At 43.3% G+C, this 19,429-nt stretch overlaps 1 protein-coding gene across 2 annotated transcripts in view; it reads left to right on the top strand.

The window, feature by feature from the left end:
• Positions 1-19,429, top strand: part of IQCA1 (IQ motif containing with AAA domain 1) — a 171,544-nt gene that overhangs the window by 46,425 nt on the left and 105,690 nt on the right. The gene's annotated exons all lie outside the window — the stretch shown is intronic.

The raw sequence follows: 19,429 nt of genomic DNA, 5'->3' as shown, positions 1-19,429 counted from the left end.
TATATATGTGTATATATGTGTATATATATTCACAAACACATTTAACTTATTAAATCTATGTTTGCAGGCCGGGCACAGTGACTCACACCTGTAATCCCAATACTTTGAGAGGCTGAGGTGGGCAGATCACCTGAGGTCAGGAGTTTGAGACCAGCCTGGGCCAACATAGTGAAACCCCATCTCTACTAAAAATACAAAAATTAGCTGGGCTTGGTGGCGGGTGACTGTAATCCCGGCTACTCAGGAGGTTGAGGCGAGAGGATTGCTTGATCCCAGGAGCTGGAAGTTGCAGTGAGCCGAGAATGCACCACTGCACTCCAGCCTGGATGACAGAGCAAGACTCCACCTCAGAAAATAAATAAATAAAATAAATATATATTTGCACATGGATGGAAACTTCAGGAAGGATACACCAGAAACTGTCAGCATGGCTACTTCTAGGGGCTAGAGTGGTATTTCATATTTTTCTTTTTGTTTCATATTTTTCTCTACTGTTAGAAGTAGAGAAAATAAGTGTTATTTTTATATTTATAATAAAAACCCTCACTAAAACATATATGTAAGGAAAGAGAAAGGCCATCTATTTGGGTTGATTTTACGTTTTTAAGACACCCTGATTTTAGAAACGTCAATGAATATAATACCTTGGACACCCGTGGCAACCATCTTTTGACCAAAGGGTAGGGAGACAGGGCTGGCCATGGATGTGAGTTGCTTCCCCACCTGAGGTCCTGGCAGGGTCATGGGAGACGGGAGCAGCTCTGGATGTCATCCCGGGAGCGCCTTCTCAGTTGTCCCAGGGTTTATGAGCACCCTTTGAAGATCCAACCCTCACTGGCCTGTCCCTTGAGAACACTTTATCCGGTGTCCTTGACCTGACAGTTTGGAGGCCAGTTAGAGTTATCCTCGTGGGTGTGCTGTGCAGACTTCACAAAGATGTAAAAATGCCTCTTTTTGAAATAATGGAAGGTCAAGAGTGAATTTATTTTCCTTAATTAGATTACACTTATCTGATTGACTTTGATAAAATCCCTTTCCTTGCTTTTTTAAATCAAAGGCAAATAAAAAGCAAATATTGTCTTTTGAAACATGAAACATGGCCAGTCCTCAGGATAAATTCCAATAGGACACACAATGACGGCTCAACAAATTCTTAAAAGCTACAGTTAATATGCACTCCCACGATTCGGAATACTTATGCTTATCTCATTGAATTAGCACTTATAGTTGCCAAAAGGGGTTATTTGTTTTTTAATTCAATGTTTACATTATTGTACATGAAGTTTTTTTCCCCGATGTTAAAAGTAGTGATCACTGTAGAGCATTCACAAGATAGAGCATAAAGAGGAAAATTGAAATAATCTGTGAGGATGTAACGATCGCTACCATGAAATTTTTTGATAAATTTCCTTCCAGTCCTTTTCTTTCACATATATATTTTAATTACAGTTTTAGGAATCCTTTCTCCAATTTGTAAAAATTTAACATTGACTTTTCCTTTGTCCTTAAAATATTTTTCCAAAGAAAACCATCTTTGTTTTGATGGCCTCACTTTCGATTGCATGGAGATGCACTAGTTAATTAATTGATTATGATCTTTTTAAATATTTCACCAAATTGATAAAAGAAAAATGGTATCTCAGTCATCTTTTAATTTGTGTGCGTTGTATTAATAGGGAGGTTAAAGAATCTTTTGATTTATTTGTCACAAGCATTGTAAAATGCCCAGTCATTTATCCGCTTCCCTTTTGGGTGTTTTTTTTTCTTTTCTTTAGGTGATCTCTAAAATGTAGTTATATATGTATTATAGACACCAAAGCCTTTTGAATTATTGCAATAATGACTTCCCAGTTTATCATTTGCCTTTTTCTGTTTTTTGAGCCAGAGTCTCACTCTGTTGCCCAGACTGGAGTGCAGGGGTGCGATCTCGGCTCCCTGCAACCTCTGCCTCCCAGGTTCAAGAAATTCTCGTGCTTCAGCCTCCCGAGTAGCCAGGATTACAGGCACCTGCCACCATGCCCAGCTAATTTTTGTATTTTTAGTAGAGACGGGGTTTCACCATGTTGGCCAGGCTGGTCTCAAACTCCTGACCTCAGGTTACCTGTCTGCCTCAGCCTCCCAAAGTGCTGGGATTACAGTCGTGAGCCACCGCGCCCGGCCTTTCTTTTTTTTTTTTTAAACTGGCTTATAGGAAAGCCAGAAAGAGAGGAAAAGAAAGCAACAGTGAGAAAAACGATACTGTCCCAGCAGCCCATTGCACGGTTTCTGCCAGCGAACGCCCCCTTGCTGGCTGGGAGCCCCTGAGTATCACTTCTCTGACTCTATGGGGTCAAATGAGGTGATGCAAATAAAATACTTGGGCCCCACAAATTACTTGCTGAGAGTATGCATTTTATGTGTATATTTTCTGTTTTGAATGAGATTTTCTTCCAGTGTTTTCCTTGTGATTGGTTGCAGACTTGTATATAGTTTGTGCATCCCTAAGTGAATTCCCAGATTAGTTCTTGTAGTTTTTTAGTTAATTCTCTTGGATTTTACGTCCTGCCTCCATGCCGGTGTGTTTTCTCTTGCTTCATACTTAAGCTCTATAGACCTAGAATTTTCCAGATAGTGTGATAGTTGGATTATTTTTCTTTGTACTGAATAAACAATTTGAGATAGCTATTTTTGTCAAATATTGCAATTTAAGGAACATGCTTTGGGTTTGGAGGCGCTTCAGTTGTTCATCAAGCAAACACTGATGCCCTCTACTTAAACCTTTGGCCCTGTCTCCTCCTCCCAGAGTCACAACTCAAGTGTGGGCTCCTTTCCTGTACCCCGCCCCTGGCCTTCCCTGTAATTAGAACCACTTTGGTGTTTGGACACATTAGGTGTGTATTCAATAATAATAATAATAGAGACTCGTAGTTACTGAGCACTCATTCTACAATTCTACACCAGGAATTTGAAGTGCTTTATACATTGACTAATTTAACCCTTGTATTGGTTTACTATTGAATTGTAACAAATTACCACAAACTTGGTGGCTTAAAACAGTAGAAATTTGTTTTCTCTCAGTTCACAGGTTGGGAGACTGACATCAAGGTGCTGGCAGGGCTGTGTTCCCTCCGGAAGCTCCCTTCCTTGCCTCTGCCAGCTTCTGGGGGCTTCCAGCATTCCTTGGTTTGTGGTCACATCGCTCTATTCTCTGCTTCTGTGGTTACATCACCTCGTCGTCTTCTATGTGCATCTAATCTCCCTCTACCTCTCTCTTATAGGACACTTAAGACTGCATTTAGGACATACCTGACTAATCCCCAATCATCTCCCCCTCTCATGGATCTAATCACATCTACAAGACCCCTTTTTCCATATGCAAGACCATTTACAGACCCTGGGGATTCGCACTCAGTATCTTTAAGGATCATTATTCAGTGTCTGCTACAACTCTCAACAGCGTCATAATCCCTTTCACTCATGAATAGCATTCTTAACGATGGAGGAAATTACAGACGTTTGTATTTGTCCAGACCAGGGCTGTGCAATAGGACTTTGTGCAGTGGTGGAAACGTGCTTGATGTGCACTGTCTGGTGTGGTAGCCTCTGGCCACATGTGGCCACTGAGCACTTGAAAGGTGGCTGGGGTGACTGAGGATCTGAATTTTTAATTTCAGTTCATTTTACTTCATTTAAATTTAAGCTTAGATGGTCCCTTGTTGCTAGTGGCTCCCATGTTGGACAAAGCAGTCATGGGTACACTTGTTATCAGAAAACGTCTTGCTCTGATTGGTTTTTCTCACGGTTTGAACTGCCATCTAGGTCTCAGGATGTATCAATAAGCTTCACGTTAAAGTATCATAAAGGGGTCTCAGCTGTAACTTCATCCAGCCCCTTGGGGTGATAACAAAGAAGCCTGAAGGCCAGGTGGGCTCCGTGGCCCACAGCCAGCCTCGGGACTGTGGGCTCCTGCCCCTGAAGATGCAGCAGCCTCTCCTTATCTCCCCATGGGCTTCGGAGTCACGTGAGTGGCTGTCATCTCTGGACCCTGGGACTGATTCTAGGCCTCACGATCTTTCCAAGTGAAAATTCCAAATTGCACTATTGTGGACCATTGCCATTTCTCCACCACCTACGCTTGTTACTTCATTCGTTGAAAATATGCCTGACTTCCAGCTCATTCTTCAGTGCAGAGGGAGTAAACACCCACCCTCTACCCCACTCCCATCAGGTGCCAGCTCTGGCATTGGCCGAGGGGCATTGCTAGTCTAATTTTAGCAGACTCCTTTTAACTCACATAAGCTTGAGGAATCTGAAAGTGATGTAAATTAGGTAGCCACATTCCATCTTTTAAGCCAACACATAATCAGTCAGAAGTGGGGTGACCTGGGAAAACTCGGGGGCTTGAGGTTGTCAGGGTCCTCAGCACACGAGCCTGACTGAGGGTGTAGACCAGCCACTGCTTTCAGCCTTGTGATGTGATGGTGTCTTCTGTATCTCTAATCAACAAATGCATTGCAAATGCCACACACGTGCAGAGGAGCAGAGGCCCTAGAGCCAGGCTGCCTGGGTTCAAATCCCGGCTCTATTACTTGCAGGCTGTGTGACCTTGAGCCAGTTATTTAACCTTGCTGTGCCTCCATTTCCTCATCTCAAAAAGGAGGTAGGGATAGTAATAGTACCTACCTCATAGGTAGAGTAATATAGATTTGTAACTATAAAGCCCTTAGAACAATATATGGCACAAGATACACCCTCAGTAATCATGTTAAACCTATAGAAAGTCTATCAGATTCTCAAATAAATGACTTGCAATTTGGATGTTTCCCATATCTATAGTACCCCATGTTTTTATTCTGGAGTCTGGGGCCTTTGTATTCACAGCTGTACACAGCTTCTGTGGCTCAAATGCTGCATTGCCAACCTACAAAAGGAGAGACTGGCTGGTGGTGGAGGCGCAGAGAGCAAGGGCTGTCAGTGGTGGGGGTGGGCGTGCAGCCGAGGGGATAATAACAGGGCAGGCAAACTGAAAAGAAAAGAAAAGAAAAAAACAGCACGCAGTATGCTTGAGTCTCCAGGGCATGCCTCCAGATTGCCAGCAAATGCACATTCTTTCTGGAGGAGGTCTTGAAATGCTTCATTGTTTTTTTGGTTTTTTGGGTTTTTTTTCATTTTTAAAATTAAGATACAGCTTAAATGCAGTAAACTTCTCCGCTTTCAGTGTACAGTTCTGCGAGTTCAGCTTTGTCATTCAAAGGCTTGGGGGACCTGGGGAGACCTCCGGATTCCTTGTCTGTCATCTTCCCAGTAGATGCCAGTCGAACTCGAGAGCTAATTCGCAAATAGCGAGAGGGACCATACTCACTGTCCAGAGAGCTTCGGGCAATGGACAGAATGTCACATCTTCACATTCCTCCCTCCACTCCAGCCTGGTGCTCTCCCTGCTAGTATCTCCGAGCTCTCAGGTCTGCAGCACCTCCCCTCACTAGTCACGCCTTTAAAAGCTGGTCCTTTCTCTCAGATGAACTTGCATTTCTCTACTGCTCCTGCTAGACAAGGGGACGGCACCAGGTGCTGCTCCAGAAAGCTGTCATGGGAACCCAAGGCTTAGACATACTCAGTGGCTTTTTCAGGGCTCATGGCTCGTAACAGGTGAAGCTGGAATTAATATTCAGGTTTCTGATTCCCACAACACCAAGTGGGTCTCCTCCTTCTGAGGATGCCAGCACAAATGTCCTCAGCCACGTGTTGCAGAGGAGTGGTAGGTGGTCAGCATTTTGTTGGAAACAGATGGTGGTTGCACAAAGTCACATGGCTCACTAGGTGCTGCCTGGGAACCAGGGTCTTTCCGGACTCCTAATTGCCGCTCTCCTACTTCTTAGCATCTTCATGCAGAGCTCAGTGATGGTTCTGTGTAGTTAAAAGGAAAAGAGAAAAAGACAGAGGAGGGGAGAAAGAGAGAAGGAGAAGAATCGCGTGATTTGAGAAAGCTGGCTGTGGCTTGCCCCAATTATTTTATAGATGACAAAGCAGACTCAGAAAAGTCGGGTAACTTGGCTAAAAACCTGCCTAGTTACTGTCAGATTGAGAACTACAATCTAGGTGAGTAAAGACTTTTTGAAACGCGAGCATTGTGTAAAACTGGAATTGTTTCTCAAGAGAAAGTTCAGAATTGTTCTCTCTGAGGACTTCTAAGGACATCAAAGGAAGCCACCTGAAGGTTCACAATAGATATCTTCTGAGGACCATGGCTGTGTGTATTCTTTCCCTTTATAGTCCGTTTTCTGCATGGAGCGTGAATTACTTTCAGCATGAAAAAAGAGGTTTTAGAAAGACAGAGGGAGACTGATGGTCACATACAGAGAGGTGAGTTAGAGGCTCATTATTTTGAATTCCTTGTGTAATTATATTTTTAGTAAATTCTCAAAAGCAGCTGTGATCTGTAGAGATGTGAACCATGTATAAGTTACTCATATGAGAAGGCAAATAACTTTTTCTACTGTTTGCTTTGGTGGAAAATATATTAGGTTGAATGGAGGAAGAGGTGGGATGAGAACTTAAGGTCCAGGCATTATTCACTGAGGCCTTAGGGACAGGTGCACGCTCGCGTGAAATTGCAGGTTTTGATGTCAGTCATCACAGTAAAACAAATTAAGAACATCCAGCAACTCTAGGCTCTCTTGGTTTATCCAGGCGCCAAGTCATGTTGAAAGACAGATTCAGGGCTCTTTGGCAAATGCACTGAATAGATTTTCTCTTTATGGACCCGTAGGCTGTTCCAGGTTGCACCCTTGGGTCCCAGTATACCCTCTATTGTGCTTTTCTGTCCATCCCACTGGAATCCAAGTGACAAACGAGATCCCTGCTGCTGCCAATGGGGCATGACCTGAAGAACCCGTGGGCTAAGCAGTCACTGCTACCCGCTGCATGCCATCCAGGACAGAGAATCACTCTAAAGAGGGGAAGGACACCACTAAAAAATTAAAACTGGGCTGGGCACGGTGGCTCACATTTGTAATCCCAGCACTTTGGGAGGCCGAGACAGCTGTGGTCAGGAGTTCAAGACCAGCCTGGCCAACATGATGAAACCCCGTCTCTACTAAAACTACAAAAAATGAGCCAGGTGTGGTGGCAGGCACCTGTAATCCCAGCTACTAAGGAGGCTTTGGCAGGAGAATCACTTGAACCCAGGAGACGGAGGTTTCAGTGAGCTGAGATTGCACCACTGCACTCCAACCTCAGAGTGAGACTCTGTCTCAAAAAAAAAAAAAAAAAAATTAGAATTGGTCTATCCTGGGAAAGTGGAGGACCTCAAATCTATTGCATCTCTGCTGCAGTCACTGTAGCTGGGGAAGTAAGAGGACTTGGGAATGTTCTTTACAGTACTTAACGCATCTGCGGCAGAGGACAGAGCTGTTCTTTGGATGTAGAGCCATTCGGTTTGTTCTAGCAAGCTCTTAATTTCTGTGTTGTTTGGAGACGTATGTCAACATGTATGTGCTGCTTTGAGCAGAAACAGGCCTTTGTGTTTTGTAAACGTGATAAATATTCATTTAGCACTTGATCAAATAAGGCTGGGGGATCTTCAAAGTTTGCCTCTAGACCTTAAAGTTGTCCTTTTCTTCAACTGACTCTTGTTTCTACTTGTAAAAGATTACTTCTTTTCAAAAGTAGTGCATAAGAAGTGAATTCAAATGTAGATGACTGAACATTTTGCTAACCTAATTTTTCTCCTGTGTTTGTTTTCCTAAGCTTTCTGGATTCCTGAATTAGAAAAGGGAATGACCTGTTCCTCTCAGTGAGGAGGGGTTGCTGGGGTTGCTGGGTGAATGATGGCGCAGGTTTTGAATGATGGGTCGGTGAAGAGAAAGGGATGACAGTGCCTTTGAACGGGAGAATCTTTCCATCCCTTCCTAAGGTACTCTCTTCTTCCCTGGGTATTCATTTTTCTACACAAGTAAATATTTAAGAAAGGTGAAAATAATACATGCATCTCATTTTCTGAGTAGAAGAGTAACCAGAACCAAAATAGCCAATTGTGTGCTGAGTAAGATATTGTTCCTTTTAATAAAATTAAAAAAAAAAAAAAAAAGTTGGATAGGGAGGTTCCTGTAGGATTCAAGCCTGAGTAGAATTCAAGATAATACTTTCAAATCAAGAAGGACGCTTCGGTCTTGAGTGATAACTGCTAAGACTATCCCGGTAATAAGTAGAAACATCAATGAGTAAATCAGATTTTGTAATGTGCCGCTAAGAGGTTGCCTTGCTTCGCATACCACTTTTTCCTCCTCTCCTTTGAGAAATAGTGAGCCCCTCAGTTTCCCAAGGAGGGCCATGGTAATTAAGTCCATGTGCAGTCAGTTGCCTTTATTGAGTGTAAGTGAATTTATAGGCAGCAACTGCCACCTTTGGAGGCTTCTGTGCAGTGGCACAAGCTGCTTTCTTTAGAATGCAGGAAAAATTTATGAGCCTGCTGACATTAATGGAGGTGACTGGATGACTTGGGGGGGACCGGCTGGAAACCCCTCCGTCCACGTATTTTTCATACTTGATGAAACACAGATAAATCTCTGTCCTGTGAGTCTGAAATGGTGAGGCCCGTTGAAGCTCAGTGTCGGACCTCAGGGGAAAGATGGATCATTGTAGTAGCTCTGCTTTCTAAATCACTGCGAACTCTAGAGATGGGCATTTTCACATTCGTGCAAGAATTTTTGACAATATGCATAAATTTTTAATAGCCCTCAACTTGACCAAATGCTCCATACCTCACATTTGCTAACTGAAGGATATCAGGCATGCATGTTTCTCTTATCCAGCTTTTGCAAATAAAAGAATGTAAAGGCAGATGGCTATAAAATTGAGTGTGTTTCTATTAAGAAAGTAACATTAATCATGGAACAAATTATGTAAAAAATTAACATTGCCCTCCTCAGCATTTGTCACATGTAAATCATAGAGTTTCCAGAGCTGAAAGGATCTGTGGAAATTGTCTATTAGGCATACATACTTATTTTAAATAACTAAATGAATAAAGCTAGTTCAATTGCACCGTTCTGCAGAGAGGAAAACTAACCAAGTTCCCACCATGATACCATGATTTGCCCAAATCACACAGCTAACTAATCAATGGCAGCTGCCCTGGGCTTCTTCCTTTCCAGTAAAATACAATTTTTATGATACATCTGTCCTCCCAACTGCTTCTTTATCAGGTGTAAAGCTTTATTTTAAAGTTTCTGGTTGGAGCCTGGAGGCCCACAGCGTGGCATCCATGACCAGTGGGCTCTGCTGGGTTCCCCACCTGTGAGCCTTATCATTTTAAGTTCATTCAGAAAAGGCACGTGATAAAATTACTCATCTTATTTTTAAAATTTTTAAATAGAAAAGGTTAATTCACAGCATAATAAAATGTAAGCTCAATAAAGACAGGGATTTTCATGTCTTCTGTTCACTGCCTTTTCCCAGAACAGTATCTGGCATAAAATAGTCTATAGGTATGTTATGAAGGAATGAAGGAAAAACCAAGTATTTTTTAAACAAGGCAGCTATACTCATATATATATATATATAGTTCTTTTATTTTAAACAAGACAGCTATACTCTCTTTTTTAATATATTTTTTAAACAAGATAGCTTAATGAAGAAATACTACAGGTCTTCCCAGGAAAGGAAAGGACAATGTAGATGACCTTTGCCCCTAATATAATTAGTGCCATAATACAAATTATTGATAATACAAGGACATGAAAAGGAAATAAAAAATGAATACTTTAAAGAAAGTGGCAAAATGTATTTTTAACAATCAATGATGGGCTAAATATGGAAGAAAAGTATAAGAACCTTATGAAAATTGAAATCTATGAGTGTTAAAAGTAAGAAATGAGAAAAGACTTGAATAAATGGAGAAATGGACTATGTTTCTGGTTAAAGGGAAAGATGATAAATCTGCTCTAGGTAATTTATAGAGATAACGCAATTTCAATTAAAATCCCAACAGGATTATTTATTGAACTTGAAAACATAATTGTTAAAGTCATTAGGATTAAAATAAAATGAGAACAATAAGGAAGGACAAATGGCACTGGATCTTCAACTTTATTATAAAGAAAAACAAGGTAAATGCATCACACTGATACAAAAGCATAAACATACATCAGACAAAGTGGAGAGCCCAGGAGCTGACAGAAATCGATGGAAGTGAGTAATGTATGATAAATAAGGTTAAAAACGTAGTAAGAATGGAAAATAACAGACTTGCAATAACTAGATTGCTTTAATTGTTAAAGCCAACAAATAGTAGAAAGCTGAATAGGCCGGGCGCGGTGGCTCATGCCTATAATCTCAACACTTTGGGAGGCTGAGGTGGGCGGGTCATGAGGTCAAGAGATCTAGAGCATCCTGACCAACATGGTGAAACCCTGTCTCTACTAAAAATACAAAAATTAGCTGGGTGTGGTGGTAGGCACCTGTAGTCCCAGGTACTCAGGAGGCTGAGGCAGGAGAATCGCTTCAACCTGGGAGGTGGAGGTTGCAGTGAGCTGAGATCACGCCACTGCCCTGCAGCCTGGCAACAGAGCGAGACTCCGTCTCAGAAACAAAAAAAAAAGAAAAGAAAAGAAAAGAAAAGAAAGGAAAGGAAAGGGAGGGGAGGGGAGGGGAAGAAAAGAAAAGAAAAGAGAAAGCCGAATAGAGAATGTAACTCCCCTAAAGACAGGTCACAATTTCCTAACTCTAGAAACAAAAATATTTTCAAAGAAAATTGGACCCATTCCGCTGTAAAAATTATAAAGTCAATAATCAAACTGTAAAACTATGACATACAACCAAACATAATATTTATTTTTATTATAAGCCATTCTATTGTTTTATTTGATTACATAGTTCCTATTTGCTGTAGCAAGGACAATAATACTGAAATGCATGTTTGTTAAATTAGCAGTCTTTCTCCCTCCAGTCCCATGCCTCCCTCCAGTCCCGTGCCTCCCTCCAGTCCCGTGCCTCCCTCCATCCCGTGCCTCCCTCCAGTCCCGTGCCTCCCTCCAGTCCCGTGCCTCCAAGCAAATCCAGGTGGACAGCTTCTCGCCTGTCTCTGAGAACCTGCAAGTGTAAACACACACATAGGGGTTTCTCCTCCTGTCCCTTTTTCATTCAACCAAAAGCAAAGTGGCAACTCATGTCTCTTCACAACCTGGTCTTTCCTCTTATCATTGTTTCAGGAAGTGAGCAGGCTTTGCCCGGTGTGCTTCCATCATCCGACAAAACATCGGCTGGGGAGGGGAGGTGGTTAACATGTAAGGCGTCTTAATTTTCCCTTTTAAAATAACGAGAAATAGGCCTCCAGAGAGTGTTTCCTGCACAGAGCACCTGATTTTCAGAACAGATTGCTGCGGGGCTGGCAGAGATGCCTGTACGCCATGAGCTAAACTGACATGAGTGAGCAGAGTAGGAGCGTGCCACAGGTCTAGCCAGGCCAGCAAGGCAGGCACGCTGCCTCCGACAGTGCAAAGGAGGTTTCTCTGCCTCCAGGGCGTCCCAGCCCCTGCCTCCAGGCTGTGGGGCTCGGGTGCAAAACCGTCCAGCTACGATAAGGAAATGGCAGCAACACGGCCTGAGTCACTCAGCTTCCAGGCAAACACCCCGTGGACAAAATAAAGTATTGCGGAGGCGGAGGCGAGAGAGTGGGCAGGTCTGGCTGGCCCTGGCTTCATGGCAGAGCGGTGCCTTGGGCCGGTGCCTCCCACAGGAGAGTGATCCTTTTAAAACAGAAGACATATCACGCCATGTCTCGGCTCACGGTTCCCAGTTCTCCCGCTCAGAATGAAACCAGTGCCCATAGGTTAAGTTCATCTATGTTTCAGTTTACTAGTGTCAGGCCCAGTTTATGTTCGATTAATAACAGCACCCAGCTGGGCATAGCGGCTCATTCCTGTAATCTCAGCACTTTGGGAGGCCGAGGCAGGTGGATCACCTGAGGTCAGGAATTCGAGACCAGCCTGGCCAACATGGTGAAACCCCGTCTCTACTAAAAATGTAAAAATTTGCCAGGCAGGGTGGCAAGCACCTATAATCCCAGCTACTCAGGAGGCTGAGGTAGGAGAATCGTTTGAATCCGGGAGACGGAGGTTGCGGTGAGCCGAGATCGTGCTACTGCACTCCAGCCTGGGTGACGAAGTGAGACTCTGTCTCAGAAAACAGTAAAAATTAAAAAACTAACAGCACCCTCTGTCATTCTTAAAGGTGCCCTGATCTAGATATGAAATTCCATGGCTCCCCCACTTACTACAGTCTGCATGATAGTCTCTGTCCCCACCCCCGGCCTTGTCCCGCCGCCTTACAGCTGCTCTGCTGTCCTGGCTGCACCTTGGGCACTCTGGAGGCCCCCTCCTCAGAGCCTGTGCCCTTGACTAAAAAAGAATAATAATAAATACGGCCAGGCATGGTCACTCATGCCTGTAATCCCGACACTTTGGGAGGCCAAGGTAGGCAGATCACTTGAGCTCAGGAGTTCGAGACCAGCCTTGGCAATATGGTGAGACCCCGTATCTACTAAAAATACAAAAATTAGCCAGACGTGGTGGTGGGCACATGTAGTCCCAGCTACTCGGGAGGCTGAGGCAGGAGAATCGCCTCTGCACTCCAGCCCAGGCAACAGAGTGAGGGAGACTCTGTCTCAAAACTAAGTAAATAATTAAAAATACACCAAGTGGCACATTCCTTCACTTGCTTTAAAGTTTTGCTCAAATGCCATCATATCAGAGAGGTCCTCCCTAATTATCGTGTATAGTATGTTTTTTGATCAAATAAAGTAATTTCCCTCTCATCTCACAGCCAGTGATCTTACTGAGGTGTGTATCTTTGGGGTGGAGAAAAAGGAAGGATGTTAAGCTTTTGGGGGATGATTATCTCGGTTTCTCTTTGCAGTTTGTAAAGTACTTTAATAGATGCAGAGATCTTTCCTAATTAAAACAATTTTAACACAAAATCCTCTGCAAAATCATTATGTTAAATATACTGCTTTTGTGCATAATAATTATTTAAATTGCAGCTTTCCCTCAATTATACTTCAAATCTTAATTCCAAAACCACTTGATTATCTGCGAACTTTCATCGTTTTGCTGATTTACAAAGTTGATGTGCAGCATGTGCTACAATGTCATTCCTGAATCGGCTCTCCGCGACCCTCCATCAGCCAGCTCTCATTTGCTCTCAGATTGCCGCAACAGGCAAGGTCCAAGCTGACTCTTCAACTGGGCATGCACACCACCAGATGGAACCAGCGATGCAGAAAATGGAACTCATCACGTGGTCGCATGAAAAATATAACCTGGACTATCGTATGAGGACTCTCTCATTTTACCCAAATCTACAGAAGAAAACAAGAGGAGAAACAAGAAAGGCAAAGAGCACCCGGGAACACAAAGTGTGGGAAGTGGATGCTGATTTGATAAGACTGTTGTAGGTTTCTCAGGTATTTCCGAACCATCAGTCAGCATTTGGTCACCTACAAGCAAATGCTGGTGCCTTTCTTAGGGATGACACTCGTCTGTAGGAGTGATCCTCTTAAAACTTAATTCCCATCACGTGGCTGATGCTGTCATGGAGGAGATAAGGAAATCTGTAACACAGCGGCCCCTAACCTTTCTGGCACCAGGGACCTTTCTGTCCAGGCCTCTCTCCTTACCATCTCTCAGTATCTCTTCACAGCGTCTTCCCTTCATTTCTTCTTCTACGAGGACACCAGCCCGATTGGATGGGCCCTCCTACTCCAGCATGACCGCGTCTCTGCCAGTTCCTTCTGCAGTGACCCTGTTTCCAACCCGCACCCTGAGGTAGTGGCAGCTGGGACGTCTACATGTGACTATCAGGGGGCGGGAGGCACAGCACAGCCCATCATCCCTTGTGAGAGCTACTTTAATGGGACAGGGACCATGAAGAGTTCTTGAGGAGCCAGGCTGGGAAGGAGACGGAGATGAGAGGGTCACTGGAGGAGGCTGGGAGCTCAGGAGGCTGCGAGTTTATTAAATGAGTGAGACCTGAGCGTCCTGCAGATCTACAGGGGATGAGGCACGGAAGGAGGAGAGGGGCATGAGGAGCCCAGGAGCATGAGGTGGGAGACGCCAAGGGCCCCAGAGACCCCAGGCCCAGCTGCCACAGTCAGGGGAAGTGGCAAGATGGGTCTGAGGGGGACGAATCGGCTCTTGAAGGTGGTGGCTCCCCTCTCCCCTCTCCCTGGGACACATGGGCAGACAGTACCTGAGCCCTGAGGTGTGTGTGGCTGGGAAGGCCTGTCCAGGGCCCAGAGCCCAACGCTTTGCAATTCCAGTTGTTTGAATACTATGGATGCCCACACCATGTGGCAGCCCTAAGCACAGCAGAGGGTTTTCCAGGCATTCAGCCTGTGGGTCCCAGGCACCACGGTTGGTGAACATGTGTGTCCAAGCGTCCAGAGGACAGCCTATGCCTCTCCAGGGGCCTGAGACCCCGGGAAAACAAAGACAGGGTAAGTGCCCATTAGGGCAAGAGGGTGGCACAGAGGAATCAGGTTCCACAAAAAGCAGAGACTTTGGTTTCCACTTGTAACCAAGAGAACCGTCTTCCTGACACCCTGTAATTTGGTTCCTGAGTTACTCCTGGGGAAGTCCCCAGGTGGGCAGTCACCTGCAGTCAGTGCCTCTGACCCCATCTGTTTTCACCGGAAACATCGTAGGAGCCAAATATTTTCCGTTCACTGGTCTGTGATCATCAGCCCTCTCTCCCCTGAAGGTTTTACACCTCATGCAGCGCACTGAGCCCAAAGCACAGAGCACATCACCTTGCAGCTTCCTTACAATTAACAGCAGGAGCGGGACCAACTGTGCCTTGACTCTGAGGAGGCTCAGTCGGATGTCAGGATGGGCTCCTGTTTGTGTCACAGGACACAGCTGAAAATGCGGGGAGGGAGAAATACAACAGCCAAGGGGGTAAAGTCTCAGGAATATAAAATAGAACTCATAACTGTCTCTCTTAACATGCTCTAAGTGGCCAAGTCACAGGGAAGGGGCTGAGGAGAGACTCTGTCAGTGCGAAGCCAGGGCACCCTGGGAGTATCACACAGCAGGGGTCTAACCTCTGTGTGAACAGAGGCCTGCTAGCCACCCATGGGAGGGACAGACGGAGTGCAGTGAGCAAGAAAGGGACAGTGCACACCCGTCTGTTTGCACAAGCATGTGTGGGTGTGTCTGTGTATGTGTGATAAAGAGCTGTCAGGCACATTGTCACTTTCTAGACACAAATTTTATATTTTTAATGTGTACCCTACAGTAGTTTTTTTTTCATTCTTTAAGGATAAGAGTAATTAAATTTCAGATTATGACTAATTATACAAACTAACATGTCAAAGGAAAACTAAATATGTTCATCTGTTAAAAATAGCCCAGGCAGAGTGGCTCATGCCCGTAATCCCAGCACTTTGGGAGACTGGGGCAGGCGGATCACCTGAGGTCGGGAGTTTGAGACCAGCCTGGCCAGCATGGTGAAGCCCTATCTCTACAAAAAATATAAAATAACAATAATAATAATAATCAAGCGTGGTGGTGCACACCTGTAGTCCCAGCTACTCGGGAGGCTGAGGCATGAGAATCATTTGAACCCAGAAGGCAGAGGTTGCAGTGAGCCAATATTGCACCACTGCACTCTAGCCTGGACGACAGAGCAAGACTCTGTCTAAAATTAAATAAATGATATATTTAATATTATCTTTACCAAAAGCACCATGATAACATAATATTACTAAATCTTAGTATGACCATCGATGTGTTCCATAATTAAGAATTCCGTGTTAGAAATGACATATGTAAATTCTTTTTGCTTTTTCATATGTCACTAAGTTTGTTTTGAGTCCTCAAAAACACTCAAGCTTTACACTATGAAAATAAAATTATGCAGTGGAGTTCCTTGTAAAAGCGGTTATTGAAGGGAAAATGTGATTGGGCCTGAAAGAAACAGCGCTGTCGTTTTGACTCCTAATGTATTCATGGTTTCTCTCTAAGCCCTGTCCAAGCTGGGCGATGCACGGGTCTGAGGCAGATCGTGGTCATTTTAACAAGGTTTCAGACATGAGTCATGTGGACAAGCACCACCTGGGGCCCAATATCCGCATCGGCCATATGATTGTGGAATGTGAGCTGCGTGAGGGCAACCTCTGCCATCTTTGAATGTCAGATCTCTGTCTCCCATCACTGCATCTAGAATCTCGTTGGGACTAAACAGATATTTGTTGGTTGCCTATATGAATGAAAGCTTGGATGGATGGAGGAGTGATCCCACCAAAGTAACTCCTGTGTAGAAAAAGAATCAAGTTCTGTTTGGCCCCAGAGGGTGGCTCAGTGGCCCAGGGAGTGAGATGGCAGTGCAGTGTCAGGAAGTATCCAGAAGTGGATAGGCTGCCTCGGGGGAGTGAGCTCACCATCATGGGAAACATTTAAGCAGTGGCCAAGGGAATGGCTCTCTAAGTGTGTCCCAGGTTCCCAGGGCCCCTGGCTTTCAAAGTGTGTCCCAGGACCCCTGGGGGCCTTCAAGACCTGTTCAGGGGATCCAAAAGCCAAACTGCTTTCAAATGAATACCAAGACATTGCTTGCAATTTTTGCTTTCTTGACATTGGCACCAATGGTACAATAGTAGCAGGGCAGATCTGCTGACCCAGGAATCAAGCCACCAGCTCCAGCACAAAAGTCACTGTAGACTTCACTGCCATACACCACCTTTAAAAATAATTTTATGTAATCTAGGCAATACCATTCAAGACATAGGCATAGGCAAAGATTTCATGTTGAAAACGCCAAAGGCAATTGCAACAAAAGCAAAATTTGACAAATGGGATCTAATTAAACTAACGAGTTTCTGCACAGCAGAAGAGACTCATCAGAGTGAACAGACAACCTACAGAATGGGAGAAAAAATTTGCAATCTATATATCTGACAAAGGTCTAATATCCAGAGTCTGCAAGGAACTTAAACAAATATACAAGAAAAAAAAAACATTAAAAAGTGGGCAAAAGACATGAACAGACACTTAAAAAAAAAAAAAAAAATCTTGTGACCAACAAATATATGAAAAAAAGCTCAACATCATGATCATTAGAGAAATGCAAATCAAAATCACAATGAGATACCATCTCGCACCAGTCAGAATGGCAATTAAAGAGTCTGGAAACAACAGATGCTGGCAAGGTTGCAGAGAGAAGGGAATATGGAAAGGAACTGTGGAAGACAGTGTGATGATTCCTTAAAGATCTAGAGGCAGAAATACCATTTGACCTAGCAATCCCATTCGTGGGTACATAGCCAAAGGAGTAAAAATCACTCTATTATACAGATACCTGCATGCGTATGTTCATTGCAGCACCATTCACAATAGCAAAGACATGGAATTAACTCAAATGCCCATTGGTAATAGACTGGATAAAGAAAATGTGGTACATATACACCATGGAATGTTAAAGGAATGAGATCATGTCCTTTGCAGGGACATAGATGGAGCTGGAAGCCATTATCCTCAGTAAATTAATGCAGGAACAGAAAACCAAACACTGCATGTTCTCACTTACATGTGGGAGCTGAACAGTGAGAACCTGTGTCCCCCATAGACACATGGAGGGAAACGACACACATGAAGGGATCAACATAATTGGACACATGGGGAGGGCCTGTTGGGGCAGGCGTGTGGTGGGAGGGAGAGCATCAGGAAGAATAGCTAATGTACTCTGGGCTTAATACTAAAGTGATGGGTGGATCTGTGCAGCAAACCACCAAGGCACACATTTACCTATGTAACAAACCTGCACATCCTGCTCTTGTACCCCAGAACTTAAAATTATTATTTTTCCTTCAGCTTTTATTTTATTTGACAATGTTCTTGAGGATGCAATAAAAAATAATATTATTCAGACTTGACCTTTGAAACACATAGCTTTTTAACATTCTATGTGACAAAATCAGCAGTGCTTATAAATCCCTTCTGCTGCACACCAAAGCGTGAAGATTGTCTCCAAGAAGCACCTGTGAGGTGTTTCAGCCTGAGTTGAAGCAGCCACTTCTTAATGGAATGTCATTTGTCCCTTGAGAAAACAACTGACAAACTCTGGACTTTGGGTTTTGGGGAGACTTTCCTCAAAAGTGAATCAGATGAACCTGAAGAATAAACCATCGACAATAGTTATTGCCAATGGTAAAATTTGAGCTTTCCAGAAAAAAATTATGATTTTAGAAAATTTGTATTCACTCCTATGAGTTGGAGAGGTTCCCATGACTTAGACCTTCCATTATAAGATCTGTGGTATTATTAATGAATGCGATTTTCAATATGATGAAATGTATCAACTGTGGGAAGACCCACATAATTCTGCAAACCATTGTTTTCCAGTGACCAAGACCTGAGGGCACAAAATCATACATGGGTAAAAGGTCTATTCCAGGCACAAGACAGATCCACGGATTTTCATGTGACAGAGAGGGAGAAAGTTTGTTGACATGGGTTCAGATTCCACATCACAGCTAGCCTGTAGGAAGCTACTAGTTGTCTAGCTGTGGTGTAGCATCAAAGCAGAATATTCACAGTTAGCTAAAAGGGCTATTAAAATACTTCTTCTTGCTCTATGTGCTCATCCATGTGAGGCCAGATTTTCTTCCTATATTTCAACCAAAACAAAAGATTTCCACAGATTGAGTGCAGAAACAGATATAAGCATCCAGGTAGTTGCCATTCAGCCAGACACAAAAGAGACTTGAAAAGATGCAAAGCTGTGATACTCTTCTTGCTACTTTTTTCTTTTAGTTTTGGAAAATATATTTATTATCCATAAAATGTTATTTATGTTAACATGTAATGAGCTTACTTTATTTTTAAATTAACTAAAATATATATTTTATAAATTTCTAAGCTTTAATTATTTGTTTATTTTGGAGATAGGATCTTGTTCTGTCACCCAGTCTGGAGTGCAGCGGTGCAGTCATGGCTCACTGCAGCCTCAAACTCCTGGACTCAAGTGATCCTCCCACCTCAGCCTTCCAAAGTATTGGGATTACAGGTGTGAAACACTACACCCAGCCAGATTTAATATTTAACACAGTAAATTATCGATAGCTGTAACTCATCTAGCAAAAACTCTTTGAGATCCTCAAAAATTAATAAGAATTTAAAAGGCTTCTAAGGCCAAAAGTTTGGGAACCAGTTTCTTAAGAGCCATTTTAAACATGGTGGTCACCTCTGAACCTCAGATTCTGTATTTCTGTGAATTAATGGAACTAAGTTGGCAGGTAGTCTTACATACAATAAATATAACATTCATGTCAAAGTCAGTTTCTTTTAAGAATACTACCTACCTACCCCTTCTGAAATTCTCAACACTAAATTTCAAAGTCTGCTTTTTTAAAATGTGGTTACGGAAAAATAATACTAATTGGAACCAATAAAACACA

This window comes from Piliocolobus tephrosceles, chromosome 11 (genome assembly GCF_002776525.5).
Source record: "Piliocolobus tephrosceles isolate RC106 chromosome 11, ASM277652v3, whole genome shotgun sequence".
Classification (NCBI taxonomy): Eukaryota; Metazoa; Chordata; class Mammalia; order Primates; family Cercopithecidae; genus Piliocolobus; species Piliocolobus tephrosceles.
This window is presented reverse-complemented; position numbering and strand designations above follow the sequence as displayed.